Genomic DNA, 12,630 nt, shown 5'->3' with positions numbered 1-12,630 from the left:
TGGTTTACATGAATGATATCTTGCTTTATTTTAGTTCAGACCATAGTTTGCAATGATGAGCCTTCTGCTTCTCCTCTGGCTGGGATAGTGCTGTTGATCATAGCAGTGACCTGCTGGACTATAACATCTTGCTTTTCAGTATTAAATCAGTCACAGGTAAAAAAGGCATCCAGAAGAGGGCTGCCCTAGCACATATCACTGAAACCTGATTAGGGTAGGAAGGAGGGGTTAACCTCTTCCAACTGGGTACTTGATAATATGTCAGCATAGGCATAGTGGATGGCAATGGAATGTCATTGTAGTACATGGGGAATCTATTCTCCCAGTGTGATGCCTTGTCTAAAACATTTCCAGTTTTGAGAGTGTTTACCTAGTTCTGGGACCGTGAAACAAAATTGGGAGTCTGTTGGTGTATCACCCCCCTCCCCCACTGCCCAACTGTAACATTACCTGAAGGTGGTCTCTGGGGTGGTTGAGGACCCCTAGGCTGAGGTTTTGCAGGCTTCAGTATCCATGGTGAAGCTACCTTGTTGAGATCTGCTCAGGATTTCATGATTGCCATGACAACCTTGGACCTGTCTCAAGTAATAATTGGCCCCACATGCTGTGCAAGTCACACTTTTGATCTTTTTTTTTTATTCTGGGCAGGCTGAATGCTGCCTGAGAGTGGAAGAATTGATCACGGTTTCTTTGTCATTGTTAGATCTTTATTTGCTTGGGTTTAGACTTAAAAGTGTACCAAAACTCTGCAGGGGTAGGGGGATCTCTTAAAATGATTGAGCCCTGGAGTCAGATGGCTTTCTGACAGACATAGGGGATTTTCCTGGTGGTATGGTTGGAGTTTTGTTGATGCCCTGGTTGATTTCTGGAATGAGGAAATTACCTGAGTAGTTGGCACAATCATTCCTAGGTGTCCTCTCTCAGGTCTTAGGGACAGCCCCTTAGTCTATTTGAAGGCCTGTGGACTATGAAAATACAAGGGAGATGGCTGGAGAAAGACTTGTGATGACTCCTCAAGATGTGGGCTAGAGCTCATTTCAAAGCCTGTTCTATGGTGGTGATGGCAGCCAAGAAACAACACTTCACCACCATCACTGAGTATAGACAGTGGAAGCCTGCAGAACTCTTCAGGGTGGTCTGCCCTGAGAGAAAAGACATAGGCTCTCCAGGGTCTCAGATGATAGGTGTTTTTCACATCATCTACTGCTTGGTCCTTTTATCTGGAGATGCCAAAGATTGAGCATGAAACCTTCAGCATGCTAAGCAGAGCCACTATTCTTCTGAAATGCCTTTCAAGGTTGGAACTAGGAGATATTGTTCTGCAGTAGATTCAGTCTTCCCCAGAAGGTTCCAGAGGGTAGGACTCATGGACTGCTACTCTTCCATTTGGCCTTTGACCTACAGGATCATGCAAGGTTCCACCCTATTCCCCATGCTTTTTAATATCTATATGAAGCCACTGAGCAAGGTCACCCAGAGACCTGGGCTGGCTTGTCCCCAATATGCAGGTGATACTCGGATGTATCTCACACTTCCAACAGATCCCCAGAAGGCTCTGGAAACTATGAAGTGGTGTTTGGTGGCAGCTTTGGGATAGATGAGGGTTAACAAACTGAATCTTAATCCTGACAAAACAGAACTGCTACTGGTAGTAAAAAGACTGATGCAGTAAGTGCAATTTCTCCTTTACTGGATGGGGTGCTATGACTTGGTGCTGCTGGACTTGGGGCTCTATTAATCAGATGGTAGCACCACTTAGTGGAGACTTTTCTGTTTTATTTGGCATTCTCTCAGTGACCTTCACTAACCTTCCTTTTTGTTTATATGTGTGTTTGTTGGATTGTTTTTATTGTTTTACATATATGTATTTTAAAATCTGTTTTAATGTTTTGACTGTTTGCCACCTTAGTAGCCTGGAAGTGGATAGAAAGGTGGGATTAAAATGTTTTAAATCAACACAATCTACTTCATTTCCACAGAGCTGAACCTTAGAACAAATCATTTTTAAAAGGTTTAGATTCATAGAGAATTGGTCTATAATTTTAATAGATATCACCTGTGTTAAACAGAACATCCATGTTCAGAGGTGATATTACAAAGGCAAACATTGGGAATAACCGTCTGTCACCCCCTGGTCTGTGAGCTTTCCACATACTGGACTAACTGCTATTAGAGATATTATGTTGCAGAATTATTATATGGAGTTTTGGTATGACCAAGCTTTTTCTTACCTTTCTTATTTGTAGACTGTTTCAGCTATGCACAAAATGGAAAAGAGAGAACCTTGAGAAAAGACCACGAAAACAAAAAACAAATATTGTGACCAAATTACTAATACATATTTCTAACTATATTTGTTCCAACATTCCCTAAAATATCACCCAGTATAAGTCCACATAGTCACATATACAAAACCTTAAGTTGATACAATCATGCAGAGACACAATTAAAGTCCTTAATATGTTCCAATAGCTGCTAAATCAGTTTGTTGTGGCAATAAGAATATGATTACATGCTGAACCACAACAGAACCTCTTAAAAATGGATCCAATTCTCTTTCAAAACTTGGTCAGGTAAGATGAATGATCCTTTCATGCATTTTCAAGACCAGTCTGATTGGAATCCACCATCTGTATATTTTGATGATCAAAAGTCCCAGCTGATGAGCAGTTGAGTGGAAATGCCTGTTTCACTTCTGGTTTCTTCACGGTCAGGACAGTCCATCAAAACTCCTAAATTCAGTCTCCAATATCTCATATCTGGGCACAAAAACTCCAAGGATGTTTTCTCATTAAATGGCATTCACTCCCACAATGCACAGCACTAAAGGGGCTCATTTCAGGTACTGATTATTCTCAACAAACCAGATTCCATGCCAAAAATTGTTCAAGCAATCCTGAATAGTTTGCCTATAGCAGAGAACAATGTGTTCCCATGATGAAGGCACACAACAAAACACATCATTGTGAATGTATAGGAGGAAAATGGTGACATCACACAAGGCTCTGATTACTGCTCTCTATGAGAATGAAAAAGCAGAAGCTGGCCCTTAATTTCAGTTCTCAGTGCCTTGTTTGTCACAGTTTGGAAGAAGCAGAATGAAAGCGCATTGTGTCAAAATACACGCCATTGTTTACTTTCTCTTTGCTCTATCCAACATCTCAGTTCCCTTCTCTGTAACTGTGTGTGTTCTCTTAACATTGGTATTTAAGATGGATGGTTTCCAACAAGAGAACTTTTAACCAATGCTGTGGTTCTTTTGATGATGCAAAAAATGCAGCTGTAGACCATGAGAACTATAGCAATAGTATAATACTAACCTACTGAAACTTACAAAGCAGTTAGCAGAGCTAGCTTTCACATTTCACCGATCTCTTTGTCAGGCAGAATGCAAAGAGAGAGTGAGACAAAGTAAGCGAGCAAGTAAATGCCTGGAGCATGATATTGATGCAAAAGGCATAAAGGAGATCCACCTGCAATAGATAATAGTCTTCAAAGGACTTTCTGTTGGTGATACAGAAAGCTTTTGCAGACTAATTAAACCATCTTGTGCCAAAGGTGGGAGTTCTCAGGTTGCACCAAAGCACGAAAGCTAATTCTCTAATCTGTGACTTTCAGTTTGTCCTAATGTTTGTGCTTCTTGGCGGGGTGGGGGGGGGGGGGGGGGCTTTGATTAGATGGTCGAGTCACTAAAGCTGCACTTTGCACTATAGCCACTAGGCTGTGCTGTGTTTCATTGCTTATTTCAACAGTTAAAAGTTTTTTTTTATTTTAACAAACTTGCATATTTTAAGCTAAAAATTTGAAAATAAGACATTGCATATTAGGCCAAAGAAAATGTCACATCAGTGTCAAAGTAATAGTTTGCTTAGGCAAGGTTGCCTTCTGCCTTTCCATCAACACGAGAAAGAGAAAAATAAGTAATTTCTTTTATGGTTAGTGAATAAGGGACATGTAGAATAGCAGTGACCAAGCAACTTCAATGAATAACTGTCACACACCTTATCCCAAGAGTAAACTTACTCAGTGAACACATACAATCTGTATATAGTGTAGCCTTTAAATATATTTTGATACATATGTTCAGTAATTCTCATGTTAAATTAAATGCACGTGCAACTGAACATGTGGTTGACATCACACATTTATCAACGTGCTGGTCTCCAGTTTCATTTGTAAAATGAATACACGTTTGTTCTTTCCTACAGATGTACACATGTATACGCTGGAACTTGTGAACAAGACTCAAGAGTTCATGCAGTTCAGAGTTCAAAACATACAATTCCCACCACCAAAGCATGATCATCTTCATCAAATGTTATGTCTACATTATTATCACACATCACATTATTACTAAAATATTAGTTGTTTCAGAACAATTTAATTTCAGCCAGATGCATTACATACAGTTCTCAAAGAAGATGACTCATAGAGCATACCTTTTTTTTAAGGCATGTGATTTCCTATTTTAAGCACACATTTTATATACTGCTACCATTTAACCATATTAAGAAAAATATATACTGTACCTCTTTCATAGTGGGAGGATATGTATTTGAGTTCCAGCATCCACTGATTTCATGTGAATGTATTCTGTTATCAACAAAAGAAAAAGGAACTCCCCGTTTCAATCTGTGCAACCTTTAAAAGGTCTCCTGGCTTCATCCAGCTGTTTGTCACTCCTGAGGTCTGAGTAGAGTTATGTGACAGCTGTCTTTCAGTCTTGCGTAAAAATACCCTTTGACAGTTGCTGGTCATACCGGATGAACAACTATTTGGCTGGTCCTACATGTAAGTGGGAAGGAGTTGGTTGTTCTGGCTGCCTTTGAACCTGGCTAATTTTTCAGAATGTTCCTGTTGAGCATTGGAACAGGATGCCTGCAGATATATGACCCTGGATCAGGGGTGGGGAACAGTGGCTCTCCAGATGTTTTTTGCCTACAACCTCCATCAGCCCCAGCCATTGGCCATGCTGGCTGGGGCTGATGGGAGTTGTAGGCAAAAAAAATCTGTAGAGCCACTGTTCCCCACCCCTGCCCTGGATGTATCCATGACAGGCACCAGTCTTTTTTTACAGTCAGACATACACTGTAACATTTAGTTGAATTGTGTTTGTGGCCACAGTTGATTAATGCTGAGAACAGCAGAGAGCTGGCTGTAAGTATCTGGAATACTGCAAAGAGGAATCAGCACATTATGCTCTCCCTTTCCAGGCATAACAGGAAAGGAATGTACACAATATGCTGAGCAACCTGCCCTTTAAAATAGTTTCAGAGGGCAGCTGTCTTGGTTTGCAGTACAAGAGCTTGATTGGAGTCCAGTCGCCCTTAGCCACCAACCAGATTTGCAGACTAGAGCTTTTGAGAGTCCAGGCTCCCTTCATCAGACACAAGCAGGAATGGAGATCAATGAATTTTATATCCCTGTTAGGAGGTGGGCAGTGTGTTGCAAAGAAGGGAGTCAGGATGCAAACTGTAGTCAGTTTGATTAGAGCAGGGGAGAAATGCGTAGGGGCAGAAATGAACCAACTGAACTTGAGTTCATCGGCAGATTCAGAACAACAGAGCCCCCCTCCCTGGCTGAATAGGGGCATAGCATTCTTATCTCACTACAGATGCACATTTTCTGTCCCTAAGCATTTCTTGAATACAATGGGTCATGTGACTAAATGCAATTCTAAGTACCTGTCTAAGGTCATTGACTTCAGTGAACTTTGAAGGCTGTAACTCTAACACTGCACTATATACACATCAGGATTAAAAACTGACTGGAAGGGGCTTTCCAGGATTGGATTAAAATATGTTGGTACTTCTAACTGATAGAACCAGGGATCCCCAACATGATGACTATGAGCACCACAGCACCTGCCGACACCTTTTGTAGTTCCAGCCAAATGTTTTTAGAAAGTGAGCAGGGCCAGCTGGAGCTTTTGTCCAGCAGGGTATTTGACTAGGGTTGCCAGATCTGGGTTGGAAATACTTGGAAATTTTGGGGGTGAAGTTTGGGGAGGGAAGGGGCCTCAGCAAGGTACAATGCCATAGAATCCACCCTCCAAAGCAGCAGCCATTTTCTCCAGGAGAACAGCACTGTCACCTGGAATCACTTGTACTTTTGGGAGATCTCCAGGTGTCACCAGGAAACTGGCAACCCTACAGGTTCTGGCTTGCCATTGTAGATCAAATTTTCTTTAAATAAACTTTTTTTCCCATTCCTCCTGATTCTTGTTTGCTACTGAATTACAGTTCCCAGTTTGGTGTAGTGGTGAAGTGTGTGGACTCTTATCTGGGAGAACCGGGTTTGATTCCCCACTCCTCCACCTGCACCTGCTGGAATAGCCTTGGGTCAGCCATAGCTCTGGCAGAGGTTGTCCTTGAAAGGGCAGCTGCTGTGAGAGCCCTCTCAGTCCCACCCACCTCACAGGGTGTCTGTTGTGGGAGAGGAAGATAAAGGAGATTGTGAACTGCTCTGAGACTCTGAGTGGAGGGCGGGATAAAAATCCAATATCATCATCATCTTCTTCTTCTTCTTCCTAGCATGTTACCTCTGGGTGGTTTTGGGAAATGAGGGGACAACCAGAGTTAGACAAAGAAACTTGTAAATACATGTGACAGTCTGAAATGCCAGTGTTCACTAATTTAATGGAAGACATGGAAACACTGATCTTACAGGTCTCATGGAAGCACCATGTATGAGGCCTAGTTCAGCTCTGGATTACCATTTGGGAAGGATGCTTATTATCCAAAAGTTCTCACAACTGAAAAGCAGATTCACTTTGAAAGAGAAATAATTTTTCTATATTCTATATTTTCTGTTGCCAAACACATCTAAAGACATCCTTCCACAACTTTTTTTTTTTTGCAATCAAGTCAAGCTGACTTCTGGGGACTACTAGTGGGACTTAGGCAGAGGGACATTCAGAGGTGGCTTGCCATCTGTGCCATGACCCTGGTATTCCTTGGAGGTTACTCTTACAAATACTAGCCAGGGCTGGCCCTGCTTAGCTTGTGAGATTTGATGAGATCAGGATTGCCTGGACTGTCCAGGTTAGAGCTGCCTTCCACAACTTTTGACCCACAAAGTCTATCTACCATCAGTGTGTTAAAACCTGCATCCACCAATTGTATTTTTTTAAAAAAATTCCTGGGAGGTACAAAAACCAGAAGATGTATTGTGCTCAGTAGTCCACAAGTCCAGTCACTACAGTGATTGTTCATTATCCCTGTCCCTTCTTTCATCTCTAACTTTGCAGTCCGCTTCAGAGACATGTGTATCAGAGATTCAGAGGTACTCAAAACTCAGCACAAACTCATGCAGCAGGACCTAGAAGCAGAGGTAATCTCTGACTTTGTTCTGTGCTTCAAAGACTTCAGAATGTACATTCTGAAGGGAAGTGTGAATTCAGAATTGAAACCTTGGTCCTCTCTCAGATCTTCTATGCATGCTATAAGAATCAGAAATGGACCAGTTTGATGGTGACAGAACAGTAGTTGCCTATCAGTGATTGAGGCTTTAGTGGGCTGCCAAACTTGGCTGATGCCTTACATCTTTGAGGGTCATAAATTGTATATAAACTATTTTCTTTAAAATCATTTTTGTTTTGCTTATAGGCACCAATACAATTGAACTCAACTGGACTGACTCCTTGGCAGCAGTCATCAAAGACTATATGTAAACTTGATTGCTTTACTTGATCAAAACCTACAATTTGGATTATATATTAAAATAACACAAACAGTAATGAAAATGCTAAGCTAAATTTTATGTGTTGATCAAACACTCCCTGGAATTTCCATCATCTACTAAGAGGAGAATGAATGATTAATTTCCTGTTTTACTGAAAAATATCCTTTCCCAAGGAAGCCCTCTAACCTTTACTTCCTCATCTGTTCCTCCCTGTAACCTCTTTCTTTGTATTGGCTGGAGGGGTGAGGGGAGTGTTTGTAGCTGTTTTCTGTTTCGAGGAGAAGTTGAAGTTTAATACAAAAATAAGCCTGCAGTTTATTGCAGAGATGATATCAGTGTTTGATTGTATTAAGTCATATACATCTCTGCACATGAAATGCAGAGGAATCCATTTCTTAAACTCGAACCAGAAACTACCCTTCTTTGGAGAGAACTTGTATAAAAACAGAACCAAAGTACACTAGATGAATGAGAAGTTTAATGAATTGTTTTCTTGTTCTAGTCACTTACTGTTTTGACTGAATTGGAAAGGTATGTAACAGCATTTATTCTAAGGTTTTTAAAATCACTGCACAAGTAGCTAGTGTAGTCATAATTCTCAGAACTCTTTATCTGGCAGATTGTTATGTTCCTCCAAGTCTTCACCTGGCAATGGGCTCTTGATTCACCCCATCCCAAAATTTCTGTGTCTATGAAAGGCCAGGACTTAACAATATCATGAATGAGAAGCTGCACTTCTTATCTCTACTTAAAGCTGGGCTGCAATGCAGAAATATTTGGGGTGAATCAGAAGCCAACTCCCATCTGAGACACAGCAAAGTGAGTGGGAGGTCAGAAGCTGACTCCTGTGTAGTTGTAAGGAATCAACTGGGAAATGACTTCTGATCCCCTCCTAGGGTTGCCAAGTCCAATTCAAGAAATATCTGTGGACTTTGGGGGTGGAGCCAGGAGACTTTGGGGGTGCAGCCAGGAGACATTGGGGGCGGAGCCAGGAGCAAGGGTGTGATAAGCAGTATTGAACTCCAAGGGAGTTCTGGCCATCACATTTAAAGGGACCGCACACCTTTTAAAATGCCTTCCTTCCATAGAAAATAATGAAAGATAGGGGCACCTTCTTTTGGGGCTCATAGAATTTGACCCCCTGGTCCAATCCTTTTGAAACTTGGGGGGTATTTTGGGGAGAGGCACTAGATGCTATACTGAAAATTTGGCACCTCTACCTCAAAAAACAGCCCCCCCAGAGCCCCCGATACTCGCAGATCAATTCCCCATCATTCCCTATGGGAATTGTTCATGGAGATGCATAATGGCTGTGGGGGAGGGGCTTCCCCCGGCCAGCTGGCTGGGGGAGGGGGGAAGCCTGTAAAACCAGGGGATCCCCCGCTGGGCCCTGGGGATTGGGAAGCCTATCCCCTCCCTCCAATCTTTGCTGTGTTCCAGCAAGGTTTTCAGCTGATCCCAGCATCCAGATGGAAGTTGGCTTTTTGATCCAGCTCCCAAACTTCCCTGCACATTGCCTATTCCTGCCAAACAAGCATTAACCGGTCAAACGCAGCCAGGCAGCAGCCTGATTGCAAGTGCTAAACAGGATGTGAGCTGAACTGGTGGGTGTTGGAGCATCTCTAATTAGTTCTTGAACAAGGCTTAGAGACTGCTGTGCAAGATGTGTTGTTACTGTTCACAGTGAAGTTGTTTTAAGTAATTCCTTATTCTGTTAGTCTTTATCTGTGGAACTAAGTACCTGACATTGGGGGGGGGGGGGACACCAAATGGCGGCACCGTTACATAGCCACATGGCAGATAAAGGGTTCTTATGAGCTTGGTGCTGCTTGCAGTTCTCGTGCTTGACACCCCGGATCTAGGGAATAGCTAGACTATCAGGCATCTAACATGCCATGCATACTTTACATACTGTCCTAAGAGACAGCTGAAGAGTCACCATTTCATTCTGCTATGCAGTCAATGAAAATAGATTTTAAGTAGTCCAAATAAGAATAATAACCCAAGCCCTTAGGCTACTGAATACATCCTCCGTTCATATTCACGAGAGGAAGAAAACTGAAGAAGTGGCTCTGAAGCTTATTAAAGACTATTCTGATGTGGGCAGAGAGCTCTGTGTGCATATGATTTTCTTGTTCTATTTCATGATAGAGTTGTCAGCTCCTGCTTGGGAAATTCCTAGAGATTTGGGGGCAGCACCTGGGGAGGTCAGAGGTTGGGAAGGGGTTAGAACCAGTGGAAATGTGATGCTATAAGTTCTACCCTCTGAAGCTGCCAATTCCTCCAGGGGAGCTAATCTCTGTACTCTGAAGATCAGTTGTTCATTAATGTCTGAAAGACCTCTGGGTTCCCAGGCCCTTTTCAGAGGGCAAATAGTATGGCAATGAGGTTCAGGCAATCTATCTTAAGAAAGGAGCTCCCACTATTCCTAAAAGAACAACAATTTGAGCATTTTTGCAGCACCACTAGAGTATACTAAAGTATGTCAAATTATTTCTATGATCCAACAACCCTGGATGGGGAACATTAATATTCCCCTGTTGCAAATGATGGAATGGATTAGAATGAGTGATCATATCTTAGCTTAATTAAAGCGACCCAGGGAGTTCATAGCAGCAGTGAGATTTGAATTACAGATTTTCAGTGTTAGCAAGTCTGCCAAGTAAGTACTCATGATTTGTTTAGAAGTAAGACTCATTGGATAAATTGGTAGTTATTTCTGAAGAAACTTATAAGACTACCCCATACTAAAAGCCTTAACAGAATAGAGATGGAACCAGCTATCATAATGGAATGCCCATTGCTTCTTTCATGTTCCATTGTTCAGTGTATAATAAATAGAAGATGAAGAAGAAGATATTGGATTTATATCCCGCCCTCCACTCCGAAGAGTCTCAGAGTGGCTCACAATCTCCTTTACCTTCCTCACACACAGCAGACACCCTGTGAGGTGGGTGGGGCTGGAGAGGGCTCTCACAGCAGCTGCCCTTTCAAGGACAACCTCTGCCAGAGCTATGGCTGACCCAAGGCCATGTTAGCAGGTGCAAGTGGAGGAGTGGGGAATCAAACCTGGTTCTCCCAGATAAGAGTCCGCACACTTAACCACTACATCAAACTGGCTCTCCAGTAACGTATATGAACAATATATAACCCTTGTTATATAAACACTGATGAATCTGTAGATTTTTCTTCTTTTCATACAATATGCTTGCAGGGAGGGTGGGATATAAATCCAATAAAATAAAATAAGCAACAGGGACAGCCAAACTTATTTAATGTAAGAGCCACATAGAATAAATGTCAGATGTTGAAAGACATGAACAAATATTATTATATACACATCTTTATTAAAACTTATGTCTTTCTTTGTATAGAAAGATCAAATACATATGTATGCACTTTACAACACAATCATGCTAGAAGGAGATTTTAAAAAACAACAACCCAAAAGCTGGGAATAACAGTTCCTATAAGAACAGCACAGGGAAATGTTAGGAAATTATTTTTTGGCAACAGTGGGAGAAAGAAATACATGTGTACTATATAAATCACTGGCCACTGTTTGCATCATTATGCATCTCTCTTTGCCTTGACACCAAGGTTAGTAAATATAACTCTTACAAGAGCTATGAAACTAAGGGGGAACCCTGCACCACCTTCTTTAATTCTCTTTCCCCACTCTAGGTCTCTGGATGACCTCTGTGGTGAAGAAGAGCTTGCAAGCCTACCTATTTCCCCCTCCTTCCCTGCTTCACACATGGCAGAAATAGTCACCTGCCTACTGGTCAGCACTCAGAAGCTGACTCAGGTCCCGGTGCTAAGCACACTTAAGAGTAAGGCTGCATTAACTTCCTCCTTGACCTCCAGGAGCTGCACAATGTGTGTGAAAGAGTTGCTATGTGGCTTTCAAACCACAGTTTGGCTGCCCCTGCTATACAACATCTGCTAACACTTCATTAAAGAGTCAGCTAAGTTAGCAAACACAATTTCTACATTGTTTGCCATAGTCATTACTAGTAATTAAATTCAATTGTTTTACCCCTACCATTGGGTTGTATACTGTGGAGGATTTCCATGGTCAGAAAGAGGATGGGTTGCCAGTTCTTCTCTTCTGTTGCAGAACTCTGGTTCCCCTTTCAGACTGTTCTTAGGGGAGGGGGCTGTTCCCTAGGAGCAACATTTCATTTGGAACTGCACTGTAACTACAAAGGTGAAAAATTCATGCTCCTTCCAACAGTGAAAATGTCAGTGGGCTTGAAAATAAAATTTGTCTAATGGTAGATTACTGCATTCACTTTTCTCATTTCTAAAAAAAAGAACAAGGCAAAAATATTTTTAAAGTTGATAATGCAAGTTTGTCATGAGCTTCTAGATCATAAGAAGGATTTTGAATACCTAAATGGGATCCTAATAGCCAACAACCAATTCTGAATCATGCTGGGACTACAGGAATCTGTTTTGATATTAAGACCCTGGAGGCTTGCTACTAGTTAGTTTACCTGACTCGTAGGGTTGCTAGCCTCCAGGTGAGGCCTGGAGATCTGCTTTTACAACTGACCTCCAGCTGGCAGAGATCAGCTGCCCTGGAGAAAATGGCTGCTTTGAAGGGTGGACTGTATGGCATTGTGCCATGCTGAGGCCCCTCCCCTCCTCAAACCCCACCTTTCCCTGATCGATCCCCAAAGTCTCCAGATATTTTCCAGCACCTACTGACCTGACATTCTCACATTATGGTCATTTTTAAGGATGCGCTTGTTTGACAATTGTCGCTATTCTGCTACCATTCTTTGACCCATTTCATATGTTTGTGTTCATTCTGAACCCTGTTCTGTCAATGGAAGTTTTTTCCTCCAGTGGAAGTCACCTTCCCTTGAAGTATGACACACTTTGGAACAACGTGCATCATAAAAGGCTTCTCCCATCACAGGAAAGTACTAGCAGGATGGG

The sequence above is a fragment of the Heteronotia binoei genome, chromosome 7 (assembly GCF_032191835.1).
Source record: "Heteronotia binoei isolate CCM8104 ecotype False Entrance Well chromosome 7, APGP_CSIRO_Hbin_v1, whole genome shotgun sequence".
Classification (NCBI taxonomy): Eukaryota; Metazoa; Chordata; class Lepidosauria; order Squamata; family Gekkonidae; genus Heteronotia; species Heteronotia binoei.
The sequence above is the reverse complement of the archived record's forward strand: the minus strand, read 5'-3'. Positions refer to the sequence as shown.